The sequence below is a fragment of the Mesoplodon bidens genome (genome assembly GCF_964165515.1).
Source record: "Mesoplodon bidens genome assembly, chromosome: 4".
Lineage (NCBI taxonomy): Eukaryota > Metazoa > Chordata > Mammalia > Artiodactyla > Ziphiidae > Mesoplodon > Mesoplodon bidens.
Genome location: NC_138160.1, coordinates 5,708,518 through 5,721,422, shown reverse-complemented (window position 1 = coordinate 5,721,422; position 12,905 = coordinate 5,708,518).

Genomic DNA, 12,905 nt, shown 5'->3' with positions numbered 1-12,905 from the left:
CAAGGCTGATACTCACTCGGGAGGGTCAGCCCAAGCTTGTGGCAAGGGGGTGATGTCCCAAGCCAGGAGGCAGGGTTTGTACCCGATGATGCTCAGGGCTGGTGGCATTGTGGGTGTCCCATCATCCTATCATAATTGTAAAGAAACCACGGGGGTGGCTTCGTTCATGTCTGCTTGATCAGTCTTGATAGTCTGGTCTGGCTTTTTTTCTTAAGTGAGGTTGCTCTGGAAATGGAAAACTGAGAGAGATCCTTTCTAGACACGACCACTGAAATCCTCCAAGGGGCCACCCAATGGGGGAGAAGAAATGAACTTCTTGGTGAGCTCTGCCAAGTATCTGAAGTTAGAGGGTCTGAGGAGTTTACTTATTCCATCTCAAGGGTCGCTTTTGTCAAGGAGCTGACGTGTCTCTCTGCCACCCTCCCTACCACGCCATTGCTTCGTCCTGGCCCCGGCCCTGTGGTGCTGCAGGTAAGGGTTCAGGGTGCCCCAGGCTCTGCTGACCGGCAGCCCACACGTGAAGGCTCAGAAGGAGACCGGAGCTTGGAACCATAGTCATTCCTTCACTGGAAAATATACCTTTCTCCCTTATGACCACCGGCTCATTCCCAAGAGTTTTCTGGGCTGATATTAAAATAAACATGGCCTCCGTTCTTTCCTTCTTTAAAACAGGACCATGTGAACACAGAACAAAATTAAGGCAGCGAGAGTTATAAGAGGCAAAGAAAGAACGGAGGCTGTGGCTCTGTGCTCACCGCTGGCTCCTGCTAGACCTTGCTTTTGGTTGTCCTGTTGAATCAGGTCACTGCCCACAGAGCAGCTGGCTTTGGTTTAACCTGTGTTTTTCCAGGGAAGCTTCTGGCTTAGAATGGGCATCCCTGGGGCCACTGGAATTGAGTGGGCAGGAGGCCAGTGGCCAGACAGCCTCTTCAGGTGTGTGCTTGCTGGAGATGAGGTGACCACAGCTATGTGACCTCAAGGGGAGGACGCCCAGCCCAGGGAGTGGGTGTTGTCATGAATTACACTGTTGTATTTCTGTAACTCAGCCATCACATAGTTGACCTTGAGGACAACTGAGGCGGGCCGTCTATGGACCAGGACTCAGTCAAAGAGGAATCGGGTTTATTACCAAGATCCCCTGCTTACCGGTGCTGGTGCCACAAAACTAAGTCATCATATCAATTTCAAAGTGCTGATAGGAATGTCTGTGGATCGTGCTTGAGGTTTTTAATTGAACTTACTTATTTAAATAAGATTATCCGCCTGTTATGTAACCGGACATGCGTGTTCACACTTCTGATGTTTACAATTCAATGTCAACATCATAATTCAAGATAAAATAGGTCCCTGGGTTGTAGAAAGACGGAAGTTGACATAAATGCTTTTAAAAGTATTTTCAGTGCACTTCTCACCAAGACATGCTGAAGTTTCAACTTCTGTGCGACCTGAAATGAGTAAAAAACTCCACAGGCTTCGGTTAAAAACTCCACTGCTAGAGCAGAGAGGACATTTAAATAGCTTGTGCTTGAACTACATTCCACGGGGAAAAAAATTTTTTTTTTTTCATTTGTGATAAAGAAACATGGTGCTGGGACAACCCCCAGGGTTCTTTGTCCCCAGAGCCTCATTGTACAAACGAGCGAGCTGAAGCCCGAAGGAGGACAAGTGACCCACAGAGGCTGCCACCAGCGAGGGTGGGGTGAGTGCTGCCCTGTGGAGAAGGGCCGTGATGACGTGTTCACTATTTGTACAGGGAGAAGCAGGCATATGCTGGCCTCAGAAATAGCATCTTGGGTGGTTTGTATTCCCACCCCCAAACCCTGTTATTCTCCAAGCTCCTTTGCTTATATCTTGAAATTTCCCTCTCAGAGTTTGACTATAACTAGCCTAAGATTGCTGTGCAGAAATCCATCAGACAGGACAGTCAGAAGGCCCATCACCATGAGCAGCCTTTATCATCACTTTCAGCTAATTCAGTCCTGCTCTGGACCCACCTGTGCCAAACTGAGACAGTGGGAAGGGTCCAGATGGGTGGAAAGAGGACCTTATGTGTGTGCCGATTGGTCTGGTAAACAAAAGTTCACCATTGACATTCTGAATCCTAATGAACATTTATTTAGAAATTAACAAGAGTTTAAAGTTATTAATGGAACAAATACCCATGTAAATATATTATATAGTACTAAATACTATTACATACTAAATAAATGTTAAATAATACTAAAAATCATTAATTAGGATCTAGCCACATGACTCCTATATAATATTAATCACCCAGAGATTATCCTGACCACTCACGGTTCTCCACCTTTTTTAAATGGTCCGTGTGTCTCTGGAATGAATGGTCTTGGGGAATGTGTCAGCAAGTGTTTATCCACACATTTGTATTCTCATGGCTTGAAACCCATGGAAGCTCCAGTCCACAGCACTTCTGGCCTCTGTTGTTAACTTGCAGTGTGAATTTGGTCAAGTTAACTTATATGTTCTGTTCTTCAGCTGTACAATGAAGGCATCAGGTTGGATCATCTCTTAGTCTTCTTAGAAGTCTTAAAATATAATGATTCTTCAAATCTCTGACCTCTCTTTGGATCCTTCTTGATTGCTTCTGAGAGCTCCATGAAGAATGCTGGAGAACAATTTGGTTTCCAAAAATTCACCTACGCATTCAGACAATGATGGTTAGAATGGATTCAAGCAAATGTGACTAGGGTCTTCCCTGTCCTTTAAAGGGCCATCTGGAATACTCATCTTACACTTCTCAGATAATTTTGATATTTTTCAGGGTCTGTTGGGATCTAGAACACCCAAAATTTCTGCTCCCAGGACTCGTGTTCACATATTAAGCCACCAGAAACACATCCCAGGCAATGTGTTGGCCAATCCAAACTAGCAAAGCTGGATCCAAACCCAGATCTTCTCACTCCAAACCCCATGTCTCTTCTTCTATTGCCTCCCACCAGCTGGTGGTGTGACCTTTAAAAAGTTCCTTGGGTTTTAGTTTCTTCACCTCTAAAATTAGAACTTAAACTAGGTGACTACTAAGGCATTCCAGCTTTAAGATCCATGTTAGCAAGTAAGGCTACCTGGTTTCATATATCATTTGAGGAGTGTAGCTATAAAGAAGGAAGGGAAATCCATGGGTAGCAGAAACGTACATCTGAGAACAGACCACACCCTCATTTTGACATGATGGAAGAGTTCTGTTCCATTTGGATTCAAATGGTCACACTTTGCTTTTTGTCCTCATCAGGGATGTCTTAGAAATTTCAGCTTCATCATGACCTAAGAAGGCCAGTCCAATTTTCACTCAGGGTTTGATTCCACTGGTTTTGTTGGCTTCCACAGAAATCTCTGATTGGATTCCCTAGTTCCTCAAGCTTAAGGGATTTTGACTTGGTTGCAGGATATGCTATATATTTTACTAAGGATCAAACACTCCTCCAACTCTCAGGAAGATCATCCCATCCCCAGGAATTTATTTCCTAGCAAAAACTTCAATAACAACAGCAAACACAAATAATCCCCATAACCTCATCCACCTCCCTTCCCCAAAGTAGAATTATCGTCTAAAGACATTCAGTGGAATGTCTGGGGAGAACTCAGACAGCTAGCTGCAGGACCTGGTTTCTCAAGCAGCATCCTTCCTTTCTTGCATTTAGGGCCCTAAAACAAAACAGTTACTCCCCACCATCCCCAGCCAAGCCAAGTGAAAGAGCTCCACCTACACATATAGAGCTCAGGCAGCTGAGCTCTTGCTCTGCACTTCATTAGGAACAAGTAAGCAGGGACCAACCAAGGAGGAAAGTGCTCTCAGTGACTACAAAGCCCTGTCAGTGTTACAAGCTGTACAAACAGGAAAAGAAAGAAAAAGGACGAGAAATAGACCAAAGCAAATGGAGCTAATACAGGGAAGAAGAGAACACTTTTTTGCGTGTGAAAAGACACCCCACGCACACTATTTTGTATTCTCAGAAATTCAAGATGTGCTGCTTATGCTAAACAGAAAGGGAGCAATCAGAGAATAAGAGAAAACTGTTGAAATAAACGCTAATTGCTGAAATTTAAAAAAAATCAGTGAAAGCTTAGAAGATGAAATAGAGAAAATCTTCCAGACGAGAGAATAATAGCAAAAGGTGTATAGGAGAAAAAACAAAAGACCTGGAGAAAAAATGTATGAGGTCCAATACCTGATTATTAGGAGCCAATTAAAGAAAACAGAGTGGAAGGAAAGATATAAAACAGAGATTGAGGACTTTCCAGAATTAAAAGACACAAGTGTTCAGATTGAAACAGTCCACTGAGTTCTCAGTGCTGTGAATGAGACCCAGGCCCAGACCCACTCCTGGGGGATTTCAGAAAACCAAGGATGCAGAAAGTCTCTTTTTGGAAATAAGAATTGGTCTGAAATAAGATCTAATGAAATAAGATCTCTTGTTATCTATAGTGGATGCTACAGGAGGATGGAGTGGTTTTCCAAGTTCTAAAGAAAAGTGACTTTGACCGAAGATGTCTCTACCCCGCCAATCTATCAAAATATAAAGTATGAAAGCAGGATGACAACATTTCAGATGTGTGAAGATTCAGAAATTGTATCCACCAGCGTTCTCTCATCAAAAGTTACTGAAGTTTGTACTTGGGGCTTCCCTGGTGGCGCAGTGGCTGGGAGTCCACCTGCCAATGAAGGGGACATGGGTTTGAGCCCTGGTCCGGGAAGATTCCACATGCTATGGAGCAACTAAGCCCATGCACCACACCTACTGAGCCTGCGCTCTAGAGCCTGCGAGCCACAGCTACTGAGCCCACGTGCCATGACTACTGAAGCCCGTGTGCCCTAGAGCCTGTGCTCCACAACAAGAGAAGCCACCGCAATGAGAAGCCCACGCACCACAACGAAGAGTAGCCCCGGCTCGCTGAAACTAGAGAAAGCCCGTGCGCAACAACGAAGACCCAATGCAGCCAAAAACAACAACAAAAAACAACACAAAAAATGTTACTGAAGTTTGTACTTGAGCAAGGCAAAAAAGAGGAAGATGAGGGTCCAGGAGATAGTGAGTCCCACGCAGTAGGAGAGAAGTTCTCAGACGACAGTGGTGTGACCTGGAAAGTGGATCCAGCCTAGGAGGGTGCGGGTGGGGAGCTCCTAAAGGTCATTTCCAGGGGAAGGAGGACTTGACTGAGTAGAACAGGTAGTGGAGAGGTTGCAGGGGGAAAGGATGTGAAGAAGGCAAATCCTTAAAAGACATTAGGAACTCCAGGAAAAACAATAAACAGTATAATAAAAGAAATGAAATCAAAGCACGCTCTCTGGCCATGCATGAACATACTTTCTTAGTCTGAGGAAGACACCACTGTTGGCTGCCTTGTGATATTCAGAACTAACCCTACAGATGATGCATAGAAGAGCCCATTGGGTAGGGGGCTAGTCACTTATACATTTGAGGGTGGGGATGTGTGGTTTATACCTGATGGAGTTAAGAGATGAGAGGGCATCACTCAAAGTTACTTAAGAACCAACTGGAAAAGTAAAAATAGTGATGCGCTTGTTGGGAGCAGGGGTGGAGCATAATAAAGCTAAGCCCTCATATGTCAAAGCATGAAGTCAATATATACTTCATAAATTGACAGATTGAGTCATGCCAATACGAGCACATTATGTAGAGATAGGGCGGTCGCCACAGGAAGAGGAAACAGCAAGGGTGGGGGGGTGTTGGGAAGCAAGGGGCCGAGGACAGCTGCTCTTTGTAAGTCCTCCTGTACGTTTTGAGTTTTTCATTCATGTAGTGTATTACTGGATAGAAGTTGGAAAAGGTATAGAATAAATTTAAAAAACGCAAAGGGACTTTCACCAGGTTGCCTCAGGCTGGGTAAGGAGCAGATGTGGAATCCCCTGCTCTGTACTGGAGATTCTGTTCTGGTCTGAGTTCTGGGTTCCGACGTCCAGGCCCTTGCTGTCTCTACCCTCCCCCCGTCCCAGGAAATTCCCTGCTTTTCCTCCCTCCCTCCCCAAAAAGGTTGCAGGCTGCCCTCAGTTTTGCAAGAGACCATTAATTCCCGGCTTTGATTTCCAGATGTCCCAGCGGCCGATCAATTGGTCCATCACTCTTGCTGTTGAGTGAAGAAAAATCTTTAAAGCTAAAATGTTATTTCTCATCACAAGTTTATGGCTTACCCTACTCTGAACACGCCCATCAACATACACAGTTGCACGCATTGCAGGCACACTCACACACACTCACACGTGCCGGAGCATCCCTGGGTCCCCCAGGACACGACCTGAGGGGACTTTTCAGAGCAATGTCTGACTTATGTGGGAGGAAGCTGACGGGGGCTGGGGGTCCCCTGGGGCACCTGCAGCAGTAATTAATCAGCTGTGAGTCTTACCACCTCAGCACTCCCAGAGAGGTTCTGGAAATCTGTGGAGAAAACACTGTTTCTACCTAGAGGGATCCCATAAAGAAAGAGCCCATTACAGAGAAAAGAGAATATAAGAGTGAGACCAAGGAGCTGCACCAAGAATTAATAAAAGAAAAAATGAATTTCTAAAATTAATTACAGTAACATATGTAAAAATGCCTGCCATGGAGTGGTTCCTTAATACTTGTTAGCATAAAAAAATTCCTGTCACCAATTTAACATCTATAAATAGTACGAAGCTCTCAGAAGTGTTAATTCACCCTCTCAAGGAGTGAGAATTCATATGCTATTTGGAAAATATGGAATTTAAAATCCAGCAATTATTATAGAAGGATAAAATATAATAAAATATATACCTGGGATAAAATATATACCTCAGGATAGTGGTTTATGTATTAAGTACAGAAGTCCTTTGATAATTGAGTGGCCGGGTGTTTTTTTAGTTTAATTTACTCCTATGATTATGCAAAAAAGTTATTTATGCTTTTAGTCAGAACCAAAGCTGGATAATTTCTGCTATAATTATGCTTGTGAAATATATTTTACTCAGATCAACAGACTGGAGATTAGCATGAAAGAGTGAAGGCTAAGAAAACATAGCTCTTGGGGTGAAGATGTTCTGGCTATGGTTATACATACATAATTCAGCATAGCAGACACCACAAATAGACCCATAACACTATTTGTCTGATAGTTTCTTAGCAATTTTACATGGCTAACAAATCATTAGACCCTAATCTAAGATTTGGAAAAAGTATCGTGTTGAAATGGACCAACACCCAACTCTTAACTACTAGAGTAACTACCACTGCACATGTAAAAGCCGTTAAGGGGATGTGATGTCAAAAGTGAGGAGGGGACGCGGTGACCCAGCCTTAGCAGCTTGGGCACATTTCAAGTCCCAGGTATGGGAGGCAGGCAGTGGAGGATAACGATGGGTGGGGGAAGCTTGGACAAGTCATCTCCTGCTGTGTGGCAAAGAATGATTTCAGGTGATGAGAATGAGTTTTAAGTAATGGGAGTAAATTTGTATAATACAAAAAGAAATGTAGTAAGCATTTGAACCCGAGCAAATTCTGCACTGGGTCACAGCCTTGCTCTTCTTGCGAACAGGTAAGTCAGTGCAAAACCCCACCTTGCCTGAGTTCATACATCTGATTGTTGTTGGTGCCACATTAGATGCCCCAAAAGTCGTAGAGAGACATTCCAAGTTGAGTGTTTCAGTGTTAAATTCCTGTGGCTTGTGGAATTTTAAAATACTTTCTGGAGACCTTACTTTGTAGAATCTCAGGTGTGGTAACAGGAACAGGGATGTTTGTGTCTCAGGGTCAGCAGGGAACGAACTCAGGATAGACTCTGGACCGTCCTCTATGATTTTGATGTGTGTTTATTTCCTATTGCCTCCATAACAAATTACCACAAATGTAGTGGCTTAATACAACAGGAATGTATTTTCTCACAGTTCTGGAAGCTATAAGTCTAAAATCAAAGTGTCTGAAGGGTCTAGAAAAGGACCCTCCCTTGTCCCTTCCAGCAGCTCCTGGAGGCTTCAAGGGCTGTTTGGCTTGTGGCCACATCACTCCAATCTCTGCCTCCATCTTTACAGGGCCTCCTCACCTGTGGGTCTCTCTCCCCTTCTGTCTTTTGTAAGGATACTTGTCATTGAATTTAGGGTCCACCCAGAAGGACCTCCTCACCTCCAAATCCTTAATTTAATTATACCTGCAAAGACTTTTTTTTCCCCAAATTAGGTCACATTCACAGATTCCAGGAGCTAGGCCAGTGGGCAAGTCTTATGGGGGCCACAGATCTATCCACTACAAAGATTATCCAAGTGAAACAGGAAACCTGTGAGGTAGAATCTCTTCCCCAGCTGCTCCGCCCATGCCTGGCGGCACTGCATGTTTTAGGAGTTAGTCTCTGGAGCCTACTGCCCGTGCTCAGTCCTGGCGTGGTGCTCCACTGGCCACACAGCCTCAGGCAAGCTACTCAGCCTCCCTCTGCCTCTGTCTTCTACCTGAAAAATGGAGAGAACAATAACACCTATATCCTATATCATAAGGTTGTCGTGAGGATGAAAGGAATTAAAAGGTGTGAAGTGATTACAAGCAGCCTGACCCATGCTGGCCCTATAGAGTGCTGGGTTCATTTTCAACCACCCAGGATGTGAGCATCTGCTGTGTACGATGTGCATAGTTCAACACACAGCAAGATGGTTCAAGACCTGGCAAACTGCATCACCCTCCGGGCAGGTCGCTGCTCACATGCCACGTGATGCGGGAGGAGACTCCCTACCTGCCCCAGCAAGTCTCACTCTCCCCTCCCGTGGGTGTGTTTCCACCCTGTGGTCCCCTGTCCCTGTGTCCAGCTCCTGCCCGAGACAGTGCCCTGTCTTGCCTCTCCTGTTCCTCTCACCCCTGCATCACCTTGAACCTCTCAAGGTGCCTTCTCTCCTCCGCTTGTCGGGTCTCTTTCCACCCTCCACTGTGCACTGCAGACCCCCAGGTTCCTGCCCTGAGCCCTTCGGTTCTTACTGCATGCTCTCGCCCTTAACCATCTCACCCCGTACATGGAACTCATGGCTTGTGATCCTGGGTCTCCTGAATCCCTCTCACAGTGACCTTGTCACAACCTTGACACCAAGCACAGGGGCATCTTCTCAACTGTCTGATGGGCATTTCCATTTGGAGCCCCACAGGCAGCTCAGCCTCAACATGGCTAGACCAACACCGTGCTCCCTTGATTCCTTCCTCGGGAACCTTCCTTAGTGTTTCCTCCTTGCCCTCCCGCCAGAGCCATAGAGCCACACGTGGCTCTTCCCTAGTTCTCTTGTTCAGCCGACTCCACGCCATGTGTTCTCACAGCCACCCCCCACCTCTCCAGTCAGACTCTTCATCTCACACGGAATCGCGCAGATGCCAGGGACCGCTGAGCACTGCAGACAAGTCCACATTCACCCTAGTCTCATCCTCAGAGGCTCCCATTGGGTGCAGGTAAAGGTCCCTGTGGACTGGTCCTGCCCCTCACAGCACTCACTCCCTGAGACCCTGTGCTCCTGCTGGACAGACCCATTGTCCATGTCCAAACCCCTGGGGTGGCCCCAGACCTGTGTCAGCATTCCATTTCTCTGGCTTCATAAAGGACTGCGGTCATGATGCTTAAGTGTATGTGTCAACTTGACTGGGCAAAGGGACACCCAGGTAGCTCGCAAAACATGATGTTTGGGCATATCTGTGACTGTGTTTCCAGGAGAGATTTGTATTTGAACCGCTAGACCAAGCAAAGAACACCATCCTACCTGCTGAGGGACTGACTGGAACAAAAAGGCAGAGAAAGGGCAAATTTGCTCCCTGCTTGAGCTGAGACATCCATGTCCTGCCCTTGGATATCAGCACTTCTGACTCTTGGGCCTTTGCATTCAGACCAGGACTTAGGCTTTTGGCTCCTCTGGTTTTCAGGCCTCAGACTGGTACCGAATTACACTGCCAGCTGGGCTTGCAGACAACAGAACATGGGACTGCTCAGCTTCCGTAATCACATGACCCAGTTCCTTACAATAAACCTCTTTCTATATATCTATACATGTCCTATTGGTTCTGTTTCTCTGGAGAACCCTAATTGACCACCTTCTCCCAGGGTTCACTGCCTGATGGATGTGCAGGTGGGTCTCTGGCTGTCCACCACCCAACTTTCCCCTCACCCAGCTCTGACTACAGGTAAGATTCCACAGGCTCTTTCCTTCCAGCAAGAGCTTGAACAAAGTTTCCCTGCCAGGCTCCCGCTTAGGGCAAGTAATCTGTGGGAGTCAGGGTACAGCGTTGTCTCTGCCAAGGCCCTTAGATTCCAGCCACATGTCACCACCTGTCCCCGGCATCCCTCGGGGCACACACTTAATAAACAGGAATTGATGAGAGTGATCCCGAAGGTGTCCTCTGCCAACAGCCTGCTGGAGTGAGTCATCCTGGCCAGTCTTTGTGCTCGGCTGAGGCTACAGAGTAACCTTTTTGTTAGTGTTGGAAGGGCTGCTGTCCCTAGGGAGGATCTGGGTGCAAGGGACAGAACATCCTTGTTTGGGTGTGCTCATTTGACGGCCATTGGGATTTGATGTCCAAGGGAAGGCTCAGAAGCAGCATTTCAACAGCTAAAGTATTGGATTTTCAGGTAAACTAATACTAGAGGAGTTGTTTACCTATTCAGTCATCCGTTCAATAAACATTTGTTGAGAATCTTCACTGTGCTAATCACCGAAGGAAAAAAAAATGACAGTCTATCCTTGAGTGCCCACAGAGGGATAACTAAACAGCTGCCTATACTAGAATACGATATGTTCTACAATAATAGTTACAGGTATGAGTGCTTAACTTGGACCAGACACTGTGTTAAGCTCTGTACTTGTATAATCTTTTTTTATTACTCCCAAGAACCCTACAAGAAAGAGCCTATTATTTCTCTTATCCTATAAGAAATAGAGAAAGCTAAGGTCCAGAGAGACTGAGTTGCCCAATATCACACATGTGGCAAATGGTGGAGCCTGATTCAAACCCACATGTATTAGTTAGTGCAAAGCTAAGATGCCATAACAAAGAGCCCCCAAATTTCTTAACAATAGTTAACAGTTACAGAGGGATATGATATTCTAAGTGTTTTACATTCTTACTTCATTTACTTCTCACAAGAACCTGAGGTTGTGTACTCTTCATCTCCCCAGGGAAGTGTTGAGAACTGAGGCAAAAGGACATAAAGAGACTTGCTCAAGGTCATACAGCTATTAAGTGGCAGAGCTGGAATTTGAACTCACAAAGTGACCCTCCAGGTCATTGCCATAGCCACCATGTCACAGTATACTAACTGTCCTAAAAATATCGACTTTTTCCCCTCTCAACTGTTCTGAGTTAAGTAGTCCATGTTGGTGGGGTAAGTCTCCTCCACTGGGCATTTCAAGACTCATACTGCTTCCAAGTCATTGCTTCTCCATCCCCAAGGATTCCAATGTCTGATACAGTATACACTGCTGACAAGGCTATTTTACAATTAAAAGTTTGGTTCCTCAGTTGCCCTAGCCACATTTTAAGTGTCCAGTGGCTACCATCTTGGACAGCATGGATCTAGAACATTTCCATCAACTCAGAAAGGTCTACTGGACAGTCGTTGCATTGTCCAGGTCCAGCCAGAGAGATGAGGGAAGTGGTCATGGAGAAGACCCACCAGATGTGTTAAGTCCCAGACCCAGCTATGGCAACATCACTTCTGCTCGAACTTTTTAGTGTCAAGGCCAGAGGTAACTTCAAGCAAGCCTAGAAAATGTAGACCAGCCGGGCAGCTCTGGGCCTGGCTTCACTTCCATTTCTTTGGAAGAGGGAAGACTGGATTTTATTGGGATTCAAGCGGTCTCCACCACACTTACCTGTCTGAAGGTGGAGTCTGTGATTTTAGCCTCTAGTGGACCCACTACCTTTACAGAAGGGAACAGGTCCCAGATGTGCCAGAGCTCTGACCAGGGAGTTATGATTTTGCCTGAAGCAGTGAGTGAAAACTTCACTGAGATGGACAAGTGAGTTCCCCAAGCATGGGACAAAAGTGTGAAAGGGGACTTCCAAGCAGAAGGAGGAAACCAACAAAGACTAGGAGACAGGGACAGCAAGGGTCCAGCCAGTCCCTCGGGTGCTGGCCGGTGGGAGGCAAGGACTTGGAGTTCATTCTGAGGACTGGAAACTCTCAAAGGGAAGAAGAGGGCTGCAGCCTAACTTCCCGGAGGATGAGAATTTTCAGGCTACACATTCTACTCCTCTGAGGGTCTCATGCCCTCTCCCAGGGGCAAATGCACCTGCTCCCCCATGAAAATACACCCCTCAGATCTCCCACTGCAGTGGCCAGAATTGACAAGGAGCCCCAGGGCTCTACTCTGAAATTTATTACAGTTTCTGCTCCCATGGACTGCTTCTAGCCAATGACTGGGTGAGGCAGGAATACTAAGTCATCTTCATCCAGAGAGACCTGGGACTCTGCTGATGAGGGATTTGGGTTTGAGGACTCTGTACTGGTCTTACCAAACTCTCCTTTGAACTGCACTACAGTCTCAGATGCTTCTAGCCTGCCTGCCCACCCGCCTTCCTCCCTCCCCCACTTCCTTCCTCCCTCCCTCCCCCGCTTCTTTACCACCTCTTCCCTCCCTCCCTGCTTCTTCCTTTCTCTCCTTTTCTTGGGATCAGACCTGCATCTTGGTCTTGATTCTCCTGGACTTTTCTGGTTACTTCTCCATTTTCTTTCACCAGTATTTCCTTAAAACATGTCTTATATGTTCAATCCCATCTTGGGATCTGCTTCTCACAGACCTGGGTTAGCACAACTAAAGCCATTTTCTAGAAGGTTAAGGAGGTTGACACTAGTTCTAGTGTCCATTGTAACTGAAATTGTAATGACCTTGATCATGGCCCCTCTTAGCTTCCATCTTCCATACTGAGAGTTTTGATATATTTTTACTTAGTCTTCTG